Source organism: Dromiciops gliroides, chromosome 6, assembly GCF_019393635.1.
Source record: "Dromiciops gliroides isolate mDroGli1 chromosome 6, mDroGli1.pri, whole genome shotgun sequence".
Taxonomy (NCBI): domain Eukaryota; kingdom Metazoa; phylum Chordata; class Mammalia; order Microbiotheria; family Microbiotheriidae; genus Dromiciops; species Dromiciops gliroides.
The window spans coordinates 210621168-210636077 of NC_057866.1; the positions used below are offsets into that span (position 1 = coordinate 210621168).

The following is a 14910-nucleotide window of genomic DNA, read 5'->3' on the forward strand; positions in this document are numbered from 1 at the left end:
TTTGTTATCAGTTCAAAGAGTCCCAATCTCCAGTGGAGAAGATCAACATTCCTGTCTTCAGTTTGCAACTCAGTGCTGACACTTACTTAGGCACAAGACCATGGGCAAATCACAACTTTGCCAGGCATCAGTTTTCTCCTCTACGAAATGAGAATAAAATTTGTACTATCTGCCTGAGGTACTTGAGAAGAAAGCAGGTCAAAAATCATATGCCCAATTGTTATCATTATTTTCATTCAAAATAAGACTTTTTTTCTGAACTTACCCATGGATAGCTCCTCTCTCACTCCAAATTTGCTCCATCACAAGTTTAAAAAAAAAAAAAGCACAATCCTTGCAACAAATCCTTTGGTCAAAGAAAACAAACACACTGATAGTTGCAAAAGAATAATGGCCAGTGTTTACATAGCACTTTGAGGTTTGCAAAACACCTTATATATGTATCTCCTTTGATCCACATTACAATCCTGTGAGGTGCTAGTGCCTCCTCCATTTTATAGATAAGGAAACTGAGGCAAACAGAAATTTAAGTGACTTTCTCAAGGTCACACAGGTAGTCATATGTATCTGAAGGCAGGATTCAAACTCAGATCTTCCTGACCTGAGGTCCAATATGCTATCCATTGTACCATCTAGCTTTATGTCTCATTCTGCATATTAAGGCCATTACCCCATCGGGAGTGGGTGGTATGCTCCAACATTGGTCAATACAGCTATTTCTATATTCTTTCCACAATTTCTACACAATCCTAAAACTTCCAGAAAAATGAATAATTCATGATTAACACATTTTTGTTTAGTGCAAATACCTTAATTTTGTTTTAAGCTGGCCCTTTCAGTGTCAGGCACAAAACATTTAACTCATTGATTAATTTTTCTACTTCTACCTTGATGTCACACATATAAAATAATGATAAATTGCATTTCAGTTAATGGCTGATACTTTTTCTCCTTAGATGGTGGTTTGTTTTAATACTTCCAAAGGTGTGTGTGACTACTCTCTTGACTGACACATGACACCCCCCCCCCTTTCCCAAATAATACCTAATAATAATAACAGCTAGCATTTATATAAGGTTTCAAAGTTTTCAAAAACTTTACAAATATCACCCCTTTTTATCCTCACAACAACCCTGGGAAGTGGGTGCTATTAGGATCCCCATTTTTTTTTGTTGTTCAATCTTATCCAACTTTCTGTGACCTGGTATTTTGGGTTTTCTTGGCAAAGACGCTGGAGTGGTTTGCCATCTCCTCTCCAGCTCATTTTATAGATGAGGATCTGAGGCAAACAGGGTTAAGTGACTTGCTCAAGTTCACACAGCTAGTAAGTGTCTGAGGTCAGATTTGAACTTAAGAAGATGAGTGTTCCTGATTCTAAGCCCAGTGCTCTCTGCACTTTGCCACCTAGCTGCCCCAAACCCCCATTTTACAGAGGAGAAAAATAAGTCAGGCAGAGGTCAAGTAACTTACCCATGGATCACATAGCTAATTAAGTGCCAGAGGTCACATTTGAACTCAGGTCTGACTTGAGGTCCCTTAACTGCTTTTGTCATCCTCATTTTTAAACACATAATATTTTCTTTTCCCCCCAATTAGATGCATTAACTGCATCTACAAGATGATTTCATAAGCAAATATGGCTATAAAAAATGACCCGGTGGCCAATCTTTTAGTGATAAATAACACTTTATCAGGCTAGTTCTCCAAAAATAAACACAACAGCTTTGGCTAAACCCATATTAGAAACTTTTGTAATTTGACTAGGTTCTGCCAAAAGTTGTGCTTTACTGACAAAGTCATCAAGGATGGTGGGGGAAAGAGTAGGGAGTGTGAACTCCATTATGTGATGAGGTATCTGAAGAAGAGAGTAGGGTCATTTACTCATTCATTAAGTTGTTGAAAGCACAGCTCAATAGCAAAAATACAGTGGAAGAACAAAAACAAAGAAAATACCATTTTACTACTAGCCTAAAGCATAATAACTGTGTTGTCCAAATGTGGAAAAAGCAGGCAATAAAATCCCTATGATCCCACAGTCCTGAGGCATGTCAGTTTATAAAAGTGAACCTCTATCTAAAAGAAAAAGTACCATGGATTCTACAAATAAGAGCATCTTTGCCTCAACCAGGAGGAAAGAAACAACATAGAAATTCAAACCAATTTGATTCAGTTAGTATTCACTAGGTTCAAAGCCCTGAGGTAAGCCTTGGTCATACAAGGATGAAAAAATTGTACCCCAAGGACCCCCATTCTACTAGGAGGAAGCAACAAGGATATAGACAAAGCAGAATTGGAAAGATGCAACAAACAAGAGAAACATTTTAGGAGGGGGAGGGGAAAACACTTCAGTTGAGTAGATTGGAAACACCTTTGTGAGGAATGACCTTCAAACTCAGCCTTGGGGGATGGCAAAGATTATGACAGGCATGAAGAAAGCATGCATGTTGAAGGCTGATCTTGGATACTACATGTAAAAGTGAACTCCATTTTGGCTGCAAAATGACATAATACTGGAAAACTAGGATGGAGTAGGATTGTGGAGAGTCTTAAATGTCAGGATGTAGGCCAGTGAGGCATCCTAGGGAATCTCATCCTGTTCTTGCTATCTACTGCTTATTCAAGCAGGTCGGAGGGGAGGAATGGCCAAATAATCATCCAGAGGTTCATCAGTATAATTCTAGTGTCTTCTTTCTATTGGTTATCTCCAATTCATCCTGTAGACAGCTATATTGTCAATAGTTATTTGCATTTTTGTCTCCCTCATTAAACTGTGAGCTCCTTGAGGGTACAACTGTCTTTTACCCTTCTTTGTACTCCCCTAGCTTAGCAGAGTGACTGACACATAGTAGGTGCTTAATATTTATTGACTGATTGAGAATGAAGGCCAGCCACCTGATTCATATGTTACAAATTACTAAGTGCTTAAAAACTACAAGAAAATTATGAGCAACTAAAGTCCAAGAAAATACTTTTTGATATTTGGTGTTCTCTGTTCTTGTGCTAGCAAGTAAGGATAGAAATAGAAGGAAAAGTCTTGGAGTACAGTCCAATAGCCCTCAAAATATTTTGAGAAATTGTGGGACTGTAGCTCTGGTCAAAATTATGGTCCACATGTCATATTTTTCTTTTGAAGAAATTAAAGGCTTCCTCGGTTTTTGTTCTATAAAAACAATATTTTATTGATGCCTTTTGTTTTTCCCACGCCATCAATCCCAGATATACTAAAGCCCAACTCTATCCATTTCAACCCCATTCCAGCAAGCTTCCTTGGTAACAAGCAAAATCAACCATAACACTGGACAAGCCTGAAAGCATATGCAACATTCTACCACCACAATTACCGAGTTTTTCAAGGAAAGGAGGGAATTGCATATTCCCATCTCTTTAAGGCTGACTGACTGGCCATTTCTGTTAAAACAACAACAAGCATTTATGTAATACTTTAAGGTCGACAGTGTTTTACAAGTGTAGACTCATTTGATTGCTTTCCTTTTTTCACTGAAGAGCTCAGAAGTTTTCAAATGAATGGCATTTGATGAGGTCAAGCATTGGGATGACTGTTTTGAGGTTGAGTCACATATGTATTTATATTAGTAACTAGATAAACAGTGTTTAAAAATGACCAACTACACTGATCACTGATGACTTGGTACTGACTTTATATGGCTGGGCGAAAGAAAACAGGAATGCAATGAAGAATTTTGCTCTCCCGTTTTTCTCTTGAAGACCAACCAGTGGACACCTGAAACCAGTATTTTTAAACTCCTTGAATGAAAGAAACATATCTTACTTTTCTAGTAACTCAACATTCAACACATACTTATTGAGCACTTACTGTATTATATTTGGGGAACAGAAAATTTTGTCTTCATTGAGCTTACAGCCTAGTAGGTAGGTGACACACAGATATTTACATGTGATAAATCATGCTATGCCCATTGGAGAGTTTGCTACCAACAAGGAGAGATCAGAAAAAAAAAAACCAAGGAAGAAGGTTTGAATAGGGCTTTAAGGATTGTCAGGATATCAGCAGGAGAAGCAAGCAAGAGAAGGCATTATTCAGTGTGTGTCTTTAGGAGCTGAAGAGTAGTCTAATTTGACTGGAGAGTAATATGAGATAAAACTGGAAAGGTAGAGTAGCACCAGATGGGAGATAGTATGAGGTTATGAAAAGCATATGAAATTGCCCCCTAATAGGCTATGTGGTTTTGATCAGTCACATCACTTTTTGGGGACTAATTTCTCCAGTCTTAAATGTCCCAGTCCCATCCCCCTGTTACTCCCCCTTCTCACCCTCTCCATGTATGAGTTTCATCTACAAAATGAAGAGGCTGAATTGAAATTATCTGCCAAGGTCTCTCCCCAGTGCTAACATTCGTGAAGCAAATTTAAATGGAGTAGATCTTTATATCCCCCTATTCCCAACCTCAGCCCCTTCACCAAGTACTTAGCATAGTTTCTTGTAAGTAGCAGGAGCTTATAACTTTTTGTGAATGACTAAAGCCCTGCAGGTAGGTCAACTTCAGATGCTGCATGCAAGTATTCTTTCTTCACCTGAATAAGAAGTTTAAAAAAAACCCAAAAAGGCTAGATGTAAAAACCAAACCGAACAACTTTCCATTATCCAATAGGATAAAGATCCTGTGCCTATGGTCGACAATCTTACAAAAATCCTATTTAACATACCTGCCCTCGATCCAAATTCTATTCTTCCATGTCATCTAAAAGGAAACAATGTAAAAACATTTTCTTCCTGGTAGACATTTTCTTGCTTTAATTCTCAGGATCCCTCTTTGGATAAAAGCACTCTAGATGGGAACTAAAAACACAACAGTAGCTTTTGCCAAAGCTTCTCATTCATACACACAGAACAATGTTACTAGGCTGGAGTTTTTATTTGTCTCCTTTAACTAAGGAATAAATCTTTCCCCTTAGATTTCCTTTGAAAATTCCAGATCTTTAAATGAGAAACTCAGCTCCACAACTGTTCAACTGAACCTCTTTCATTTTTTTTTTTATAGTGGATACTTTCCAATAATTTGCTAGTCATTAAAACAGTGTATATGCTTGTCTTTGGGTCGAGTCCTCTACATCTTCATTTCAGGAAAAGTAGTGATATTGAGGACAAATAGCTCTGGACAATCAGACTCTCTGTCCCTTGAACCAGGGGATCACAGTTCATTCTTTTTTTGAGGGGGCTCTTGACAATGATTTGCTTGGGGAGTAAGTGACTTTAGCTCCTACTTCTCAAAAATACTATGTGGGGTATCTGCCTTAAGCAAATGATTTTACTTCTTTCAATATAATTGGCATATCTTAAAATAAACAGAGCCAAGAAATCTGTCCTCTTCATATTCCTTATTAGCTGATTAACAGTGTCTCCAAAGATTCCTGGTTTAGGGGCTGTCATTTTGAGTACCGAGACAATAATGGCCATTTCAGGTTTTAAACAAGATTTCTAATAAGGCCGGTCAGAATATGGACATTTGAAAGCATGCTTTAAACCTTATCTGATCCTTTTCTGTGTCAGGGATGGTGGTTTGATTGACCTGTTTCAACCCCACAGAGACCATAAATCTAAGAACTACTCATCAAGGGGTGAGGGCGTGTATGTATGGGGCGCGGGGAATGGGGGCGCGGGCTGGTTGCAACTCAGGCTGCTATTCAAAGTCTGTGCTGTTAGCAAGCAGCAGGGACCAGGAAACATCCGCGTTGGATGTCCGTAGGTGTTTGTATTGGGTGCGCTTTATTGTGGGTTTCACTCTCTATCTCTGAAACCTATCTGCCAGGGAGATTGTGCAATTTTTAAAACAGCCAACTGCCACATACTATGGCTGTGCCGACCTCCATGCATGTGGAGGACTTGCTTTCTTTCCCTGGGCTCCAAACGGAGGAACACAATGGGTGTGTTGTCCTCTCAGCTAGCATGGTATGCATATCTGTGAAAGGAGGTGTGAGCCGCTCCTGATTTAACCTACAGTCTTCCCAGGAAAAGTACCCCCAAACCAGCCCAAATCATTTAGACCAAGGGGTGAAAAAACAACTGGGGGAAAATGTTTGCTCTTCTGACCTACATAGAGAACTGCAGCGGTTGGGCAGCTTCAACCCAAGCAAATGTAGGCAAATGTTACAATGAAAGTGGGCTGATTTAGAAAGCTTTTAGAATAAAAAGCCCACAAGTTCTAGATGTTACATACATACATACATATATAAATGTATATATGTATACATACACACATGAATTTCTCAGTCATTTCTCTTAGTTCCTGTCACAGGAAGAAATAAAAGAACCTATTGTATAGAAAACCCCTGGCATTTGGTGAAGTAGACGATCCAGAAATACACGTCAACACAATTCATTAAAACAGCAAATATTTGCTTTCTGTCCTGAGACCCAGAACTGCCAATTCATTTCATCATACAATTTATGTAACAAAAACTTAATGAAACGAGTCTTTGTACCTGACACCATTTTATGGGGAGAGGGAAAATTAAAAGGTTTTTCTCTGCAAATAGCAATTGCCAAGTTAAAATAAACCACTCCAGCTGAGTTTAGCTCAAAGCAGCTCTCCTTTAAAAGCCCTGATATTTGGGGTTTTTGTTTTTGTTATTTAAAGATGCCTCCTTACTTACCTTGGGCAAACAAGTGTTGACGTCCTGGAGCAGTCCCGTTGGAAGAAGATCCCGGTCCCCCCCACCTGCCTATGCTTCCAGAGCCCTAGCAGGGAAGGATCTGCTAGGAGGCAGCGAGGGAAGAAGCTGAGAACCGCTGCGTTATGAACCACAAATACATACACCTGCTTCTTCAGAGAGTCCAGCAGAGGACCTTAGGAGAAAAAGGGCGACACCCTCCACTTTTGGGTCACTGGCTTTCAGGACGAGCAGCTAGTGAGCTGTGCAGATAACATTGCAGAGAAACCTAGCCCGTCAGGAGACAAAAACCTTCCCCACTGGCTGATAGCAGAGAGGCAGTCCGGGCACTATCACACTGCATTCCACCCCCTCAGAACAGCTCCAGGGGCCAGCTAGGCAGCAGCCTGTTCCAGTGGAAGTTGCAAGGAATTTCCTAGCTGCAGGAATTATTCTTCAGGACGACCATCTCTCCCTTTTTTCCCAAATAGTTTCTTTCCCTGTTTTTGTTTTCTTAAAAAAAAAATTATCCTTCCAGGATAAAGCTCAGCATAATATCACGCTGTTTTCCATAAGTAAAATGGCTGGTCCTGCAGACAGCTCATTGGGTTCCACTGGCTTTTCGTAACCATAGCAACACCCAACAGACAGCCTTCTCCAGCAAGCATGGTTGATCATGTGCAACTCACCAACACAGCATGTTAATTTCTTTTCTTATAAAACTACTCATCCCCCCACCCCCCTTCTTTGTACGGCTTCTTTTGTCTTTCTCAGTATTTCACAAGAGAGTACAAGTCGTCTCTGATTTTCCGGCTTTTAAGGATAACTCCCCCCCTCCCCCCTTTAAATAATGAGCAGATGCTAAATGTGAAACTAAGGCGGTGAAACCCTACTCTAAACTATCCAGGTTAATAGTATGCAAATCACTGTAGAAAGTCTAATTGGAAACACATTGTCAAAAAACAGGTTCTGTAGTTGCTTTGCAGATTAAATGTAAAAAAGGTTTGGCAAATGTAGCTAATTATGCTTCTTTAATTGTGGTGCTCCGATAGCACTTAAATTGAAACACAGCCTTGTTATTTGTTTATATCTCTAAATAGTAACAATAGAATATTGTAGGACATTTTGTAACAAAGTTTCTGGTAGGTTTTTATCATTGGGATGATGATTTTTCTAATCTTTCAAATCGTCTATGCTAAATCGCAATTTAAAATACATACAAGTTACACTTTAATAAATTATAATTTATTTGCCTCTTAAAAACATTCCAAACCAAATTAACAATATTCAGACTATATATTGATTTTAAGCCTTCCTTATAAATTAAATACCTCTTCTTCAAATTGAGGTAATGAATTTAAAGTTGAACCCTATCTAGTCGTGTTGTTATTCAGTTGTGTCAGATTCTTTGTGACCCCATTTGGAGTTTTCTTGGCAAAGATACTGGAGTGGTTTGCCATTTCCTTCTCCAGCTGACTTTGTAGATGAGGAATCAGGCAAACAGGGTTAAGTGACTTGCCTAGGGTCACACAGCTAGTATCTAAGGGCAGATCTGAACCCAGGAAGCTAAGTCTTCTAGACTCTATACTGCATGCTCTATCCACTGCACCACCCAGATGCCCACAGTCTACTCTTAATCTTTTAACTTATTCTAATACTTCAAGAGATTCACCAATGTGGGTCCCAACCTCTTTATGCCTTAGGGAACAATGAATTGGCATAGTAAAAAAATTTATCACCTGATAGCCAATGTTCCAAACTCAATTAGATTGGGAACTGGACAACTGGACACTGACACACACTGTGTGATCTGGCTTGATACTTGTATCTTTCCCTGCTTAGTATGGAGAATATCCAGAGTTTGTGCTTCAACTGCTAGTTTAGTCCTCTAGAACACACATCGAGATAAGGTACCCAGGGAAGACCTTCAGCACTGTCATAATTATTGAACAAGGAATTCCAAAGCATTTCCCTAGTACTTTAGTGGTATTAGAATTCTACTAATGGTCCCTTACTGAACACTGATGGAATCATGTCAGCCAATATCTGAGACTCTAAAGTAAAGAGATTTTCATTGTAATGACATTTGTTGAAATAGAATATACCATGTAGCACACTTTTCTGAATGTATATATGTAATCTTCCATACAAAAGAGCATCCTAGGTTAGAAGATGTTAGGATTTAAACTTGGATGAAACCATGAGGCCATTTTACAGGTTATGAAATGGGGATCTCCAGGTAAGACATACTAGTAGAACCATAGCAGATTTAGTATTTGAACCCAGGTATCTGACTCCAAAGCCAAAGTTATTTATTATATTAGGGAAGGGGGCATTCTTCCTCCTCTTCCCATACCCTAGTTGATACATTCACAGATTAATGAATTTTTTTAAAAAAGGACCTATTAAGCACTTACTATGTACAAAGAACTGTGTTAACTGCTGCAAATATACAGTAAACAGAAAAGTAAGACAGTCCCTGATCACAGGAGTTCATCTCCTAAGGGGAAGAGGGCATATATGGAAGGTTTCAAATAACAAAATGTTAACGTATTAGCAAATTGTAAACATCTGGTGGTCCTTTATGAAGGGTGAACACCTTTTTCTGATGAATTTAAAGGGACCCCAGTGGACTTTCACAAGAACTCCCCTGGGAAAGAAGAGATACTGAGGCTCTGCAGTAATTGGAGGAGTGAGTTGCCTTCCTTATAGGTTTGCCTCATTATCATCATACTCTAAGTCTGTATTGACACTTGGAAGAAATACTGTATTTGTGGAAATGTGTGTCTCAGGTTTATGGGGAAAATGTTTTGTACCCACTGTTTTTTTTTATTATGCCATCTTAGCAAATGCCTTTCTTAAGAGCCAATTGTGTCTGGCTGTCAATGAGAAGCATCCTGGTGAGAGCTTGTGAGGTATAATAGTAAGGAATTTGATTCACATATAACTCCTAGAATCTGAGAGTAGCAGGCACCCTCTGGAAATCCAACCTGTGAGTGTTCACAAAAGTTGGGGACAGGTAGCCCAGAGTGGATGCTGCATATACCATAAATTCTTTGAGGATAGGAACTGTGTCTAAACGATTAAATGAAGCATGACCTGACATAACTCAGTGTGTCATCATTCCTTTTGCTGTTGGTTAGTTTCATGATAGCTTTAAGGGTTGTCTGATATAGACCAAATTTCTTACAATAATAAAGAACTTCAAGATACTCTTATAATTCTATTTCTGATTCATCAGGCAATTTGGAAATAAGGTAGTGAGCAGTTATTTTCTAAAAAGAGGCAGTATGGTACAGTGGAGAGAGGGCCAGACTGAGGAAGAAGGAGCTCAATTCAAGGGCTGTCTATGTCCCATAAGGAGAAGCCCAACCTTTCAATATCCTAGTCAACTCTAAAAAGAGATGATTATCTGTATTGGAAGAGAGGGAGTCCATACCAGAAGTTCCCTACGATCATTAAATGACAGGTCTGACCCCACCCAAATTCCCAAAATGCTCACTGTCCTCTAACCTTGAATGTATCTAGATGAAATTTGGTTTGTAGGAGAATTTAAAGAGATACTTGATTACAATGAGTTAGGCTTACTCTTCACACATTAATGTTGACAGACTAATAAAGTCCCTATATATATTTATTAAAATATTAATTTTAGTTAGTAGGCCATTCTTTGTTCTCTATTTTCTAAATACATAATTGCTTTTAAGCTATTTAAAATTTTTGTCACAACAGATTTGAGTCCAGATGAACTTTTTACCCAGGGTTTCCATAGAACATGTAGGAGTGTAGGGCAAGTTCAAAATAATTCACCAATCAAGATAAAAATATTTAAAAGCAAAATCTTCAAATTTTTCAAGGGTTAGTAAAATTCAAATAACTCTGGCATTTTTCCAGTGTTCTATGGGAGTTGCTTTTTTAATTGAATCTAAACTGTTCAAATACATGGAAGAAAGCAGTAAGGTATATTGATGTTTTTTGAATGTGCATCAAGGTTTAGAGGACTGAGAATTAAATTAATATTTGTTCATGTTCTAAAAATGGCATGATTCTCAGTCCCCCTTCCCCATCTCACTCATCTCTGCCCAAGATGAACCAACTAGGTTGACAGACAGCTAGGAGAACTAAACCACAACCATTTTGTCATTTTCACTATAACTGAAACACACACACACACACACACACACACACACACACACACTTCCCCATGTTTCAGGTGCTCTTTGGAGAGATGAATAAAAGGCTTGGCAGAGTTGGTTTTATTGAATGCCAAAAGGCAACAAGTAACAACATTTCATAGCAAGCATTTGTCATCTTGCCTAAGAATGATCACAATGAACACATGCAGACAGACCCACAGCCACATGGAGAATGAAGAAAACAGAAATTCTATGAACACCTTCAAAAGATCCACCAATTAAAGTCCTAACTTGTTTTGGCATTTGGTGATCTCAAGGCAAGAGTAGACACAATGGGGCAGCAAAAACAATGTTGGAAAATACAGTTCTAGATCATGGATTTAGTGTTTAAAGATTGACTTGAGAGTCATCTAGCCCAATTTCCTCATTTTACATATTTAATTCAATAAGAATTTATTGTTTACCTACTGAGTGCTAAGTCCTTTTACTAGGTGCTAAAGACAAAAGTGAAGCAATTGCTCCCTGGAGAGAGGAGTGAACTACTTGCCCAAGGATAAGTCAAAACAAAATAAATTCAAAGTATTTACTGGAGGGGGGGGGGTGGAGGGAGGAGGAGGAAAGAGCAAAAACAACTGGAGGACTCAGGAAAAGCCTTACCAACTTGTGCGAAACTTGAAAGACAGGAGATGGGATTTGTTCATTAGTAATAGAAAGGTCAATTTGGCTAAAATGTAGTTTGGGAGGAGATATAATATAAATCTAGAAAGGCTGGAATCAGATGGGGGTGCGGGGCAATGAAGGTTAAGTGACTTGCCCAAGGTCTCCTCACAAGCTAGTAAGTGTCAAGTGTCTGAGGTCAGATTTGAACTCAGATCCTCCTGAATCCAGGGCCAGTGCTTTATCCACAGTGCCATGTAGTAGCCCCACAGATTTTAAAAGGTCTTAAAGACGATTTTGGGGGGTATTTTAACCTAAAGGTTATAAAGAGCTACTTCTTGAATAATAGAATGAAAAAAATGTATTTATTAGGCACTTATGATAAGCTAGCATGTATAATGGTGTTAGCTAGTTCTTATAAAGTGCTTTAAGGTTTACAAAACCCTTTATACGTGTTACTTCATTCTGCCCTCCTCACTACCCTGGGAGGTAGGTGCTACTTGTTATCTCCATTTTATAGATAAGAAAAATCAGGTTCCTGGGGGGTTGGATCACATAGCTAGAAGGGTCTGAAGGAGAATCGGACTCCCAAGTCTGGGACTCCATCTTTTGCTCCAGGCTGGGGAAATGAATCCAAATAATCAAGCTGGTCCAGGCCCTCAAAGAGCTTACTTTCTAATAGGGAAAGACCAGACATAAATGAGAATAGGGGCATGCCATGGGCAACACAGTTTTGAAATACCTGAGAAAGTAGTATGATGGTGAGATTCTGGTCATGGTAAGGCAAGATGGTTTGGGATATCAATTTGGCAACTATATGGAAGATGGATTGGAAAAACTGGCTTCAGGGAGACCAATCATGAATCTAGTGTAATGGTGCAAGTGAGAGGAGCTAAAGCCTTGAATTAGGATGTGACCCTGTAAGTGGAGAGAAGAAGGCAGAAACTGAAAATGTAGCAACTGGTTTGATAGGAGTACTAAGTGAAAGTCAAGAGTAGAGGTTGAAGATCTGGAAGACTTGAAGGATTGGAAGTGCCCTTTACAGAAATAGGGGAGTGGGATGGGTGAGTATGGGAAAATAGAATGAATTCTGATTTTAACAGGACATTTGTTTGGACCAAAGTCTGTTTGGTTTTTAAGACACATGAATTTAACAGCCATTAAGGCTTGGAAATTTATGTGAACTGTTTAGCAAAACAGACCCATTTTTATTAGTATCTCAAATTTGATAAGTCCCAAGACAACTGTTCCCTCTTTGAATTACTTATTTGGACTGCTAGTGCTGAATAAGGATTAATGTGTTGGCCATAACTGCTGTTTTTACTATTTTAAATATATATTGCATGTTAACATTTAATAGCAATATGAACAAAATATAATATAGTTTGTATAAGAATTTGCTATAATGATTTTTGTATTAGTGAGGGGAGGTGCCTTGCTGCCCTTCCCCTCTTCACATCTTGATAAATGAAGAATTGAATGCCTTTATTGCCAGTTCTAATTAGAAAGTCTTCACATTTATTTTTCAGACTTATCCTCTAGATATTACTATTTTGTTTTTAAGAAAAAAATGCTAACCATAGAAAAACAAGTAAAATTATGGATGTATGTGCTAGTTAAATCCCACTGTAAGCAGATAGGTGGAGATGAGATTTCAGGAGAGAAATTTGGGATAGAAATAAGAAAAACTCCAGAGAGATTCAGTGACTTAGCCTGGGTCCACTAACGTAAAAATCTACCATACTTCTACTTAGGGGTTTTTAATATTTGTGTGTATATGTCAGGGACCCTTTTGGTACTCTGGTGAAGTGTTAGGGACCCCTCTTCAGAATAATATCTAATATTTCATAATTAAAGGAAATACTACAATTCATTTACAAATTAGTGAAAAAGTGTAATTTTTCCCATTCAAGTTCACAGACCCCTTGAAATCTATTTGTGGACCCCCAGGTTAATACCCAGTTCTAAAGTGTGCAGAAACATCACATCAGTATACCATGAATATTTCAGAAGGAGTGATAGAGGGCATAGAGGTTGGCAAACTGCATGTCATTACAAAAATAAAAGTGAGGGGGCAGCAAGGTGGCTCAGCACTGGGCCTGGAGTCAAGAGGACTCCTCTTCCTCAATACAAATCTGGCCTTAGATACTTATTAGCTGTGTGACCCTGGGTAAGTCACTTACCCTGTTTGCCTCCATCTGTAAAATGATATGGAGAAGGAAATGGCAAACCATACCAGTATCTTTGTGAAGAAAACCCCAAATAGTGTCACAAAGAATTGGAAACAACTGGAAATGACTGAACAAAAAGTTAGCTGCAATGTCAAAGTTTAAAAAGCCCAGTTTTAGCTTAGTTTACAAATACCCCTTTGGCCAAGTGAAGAGACATGATGACACTAATTTAGAGCACACACTAGTTTGCAAAACTGTAGGGAGGGGCAGCTAGGTGGCTCAGTGGATAGAGCACCGGCTCTGGATTCAGGAGGACCAGAGTTCAAGTCTGGCCTCAGACACTTAACACTTACTAGCTGTGTGACCCTAGGCAAGTCACTTAACCCCAACTGCCTCACCAAAAAAACCCCACAAAAAACCCCAAACCCCAAAACAACAACAACCTGTATGGAAAAGGACAACACAATTTGTGAGAAATATCACTTCATTTGAGCATTTGAAGAGAAAATGAGACTGCAGAGAGTTTGGCTTCTATTCTTATCTGATTACCCCAAGAGCATTTATAGATGAAACCAGGAGGATGACAAATAATGAGAAAAGTTGTGGGTTCTTCTAGTGTTTTTGTTTTTTAATAACAATCTGTTCTTAACAGGAACAATAGTGAGACCTTCACATTTGGATGCACTACTTACTATCTCTGATAGCAGTGGTGATTTACAAAGATGAAGTCAGGATTGGAAACTTACAGAGGAAATTGATGCTGGAGGGGACATCATTGTAAAGCTGTGCAGAAAAGAATTCTTAAGCTCCCTCCAAGAGGGGAAGAGTACAAAAGTGGTAGATATCTATATAGTTAATATATATCAGCAGCTATGAACTTACTGCTTGCTTTATTACTTCCAGGAAGTCTTTATAAGAATGGTCTATGTACTCATCAAAGTTCCCCTTGATGAAAAGGGAAGGAAATGGGCATCTTCTCAAAAGTGGTTTGGTTTGTGTTTTGTTTTGTTTTTTACCTTGAGGAGGCAGCCATTGGCCTTAGGAATCCAACACATCATTTTAGGCTTAAAAATTGTGTCCATTTGTTATCTCTCACTACTTGAACAGCCTACCTTGGGTCTATTTTTTGTTAAATTTTTAATTGTCTTTCATATCCTTGATGGCTTCTGGTCTACAAGCTATCCTCCTCTTCCTCCTCCTCCTCCTCCTCCTCCTTCTTTTTTAGTGAGGCAATTGGGGTTAAGTGACTTGCCCAGGGTCACACAGCTAGTAAGTGTTAAGTGTCAGAGGCTGGATTTGAACTTAGGTCCTCCTGA

At 38.8% G+C, this 14910-nt stretch overlaps 1 protein-coding gene across 15 annotated transcripts in view; it reads right to left on the reverse strand.

Annotated features, from left to right (window-relative positions):
* Positions 1–14910, reverse strand: part of SORBS2 (sorbin and SH3 domain containing 2) — a 511092-nt gene that overhangs the window by 278030 nt on the left and 218152 nt on the right. For 3 of the 15 annotated variants that reach the window (XM_043970500.1, XM_043970501.1, XM_043970497.1), the window contains exon 1: positions 6634–7294. The exons of 2 other annotated variants lie outside the window; for them this stretch is intronic. The gene's annotated coding sequence lies outside the window, so the exon portion shown is untranslated. Of the gene's footprint in view, positions 1–6633; positions 7295–14910 lie in introns of those variants that run through there. 10 more of the 15 variants (XM_043970503.1, XM_043970502.1, XM_043970504.1 and 7 more) reach the window with 8 other exon arrangements.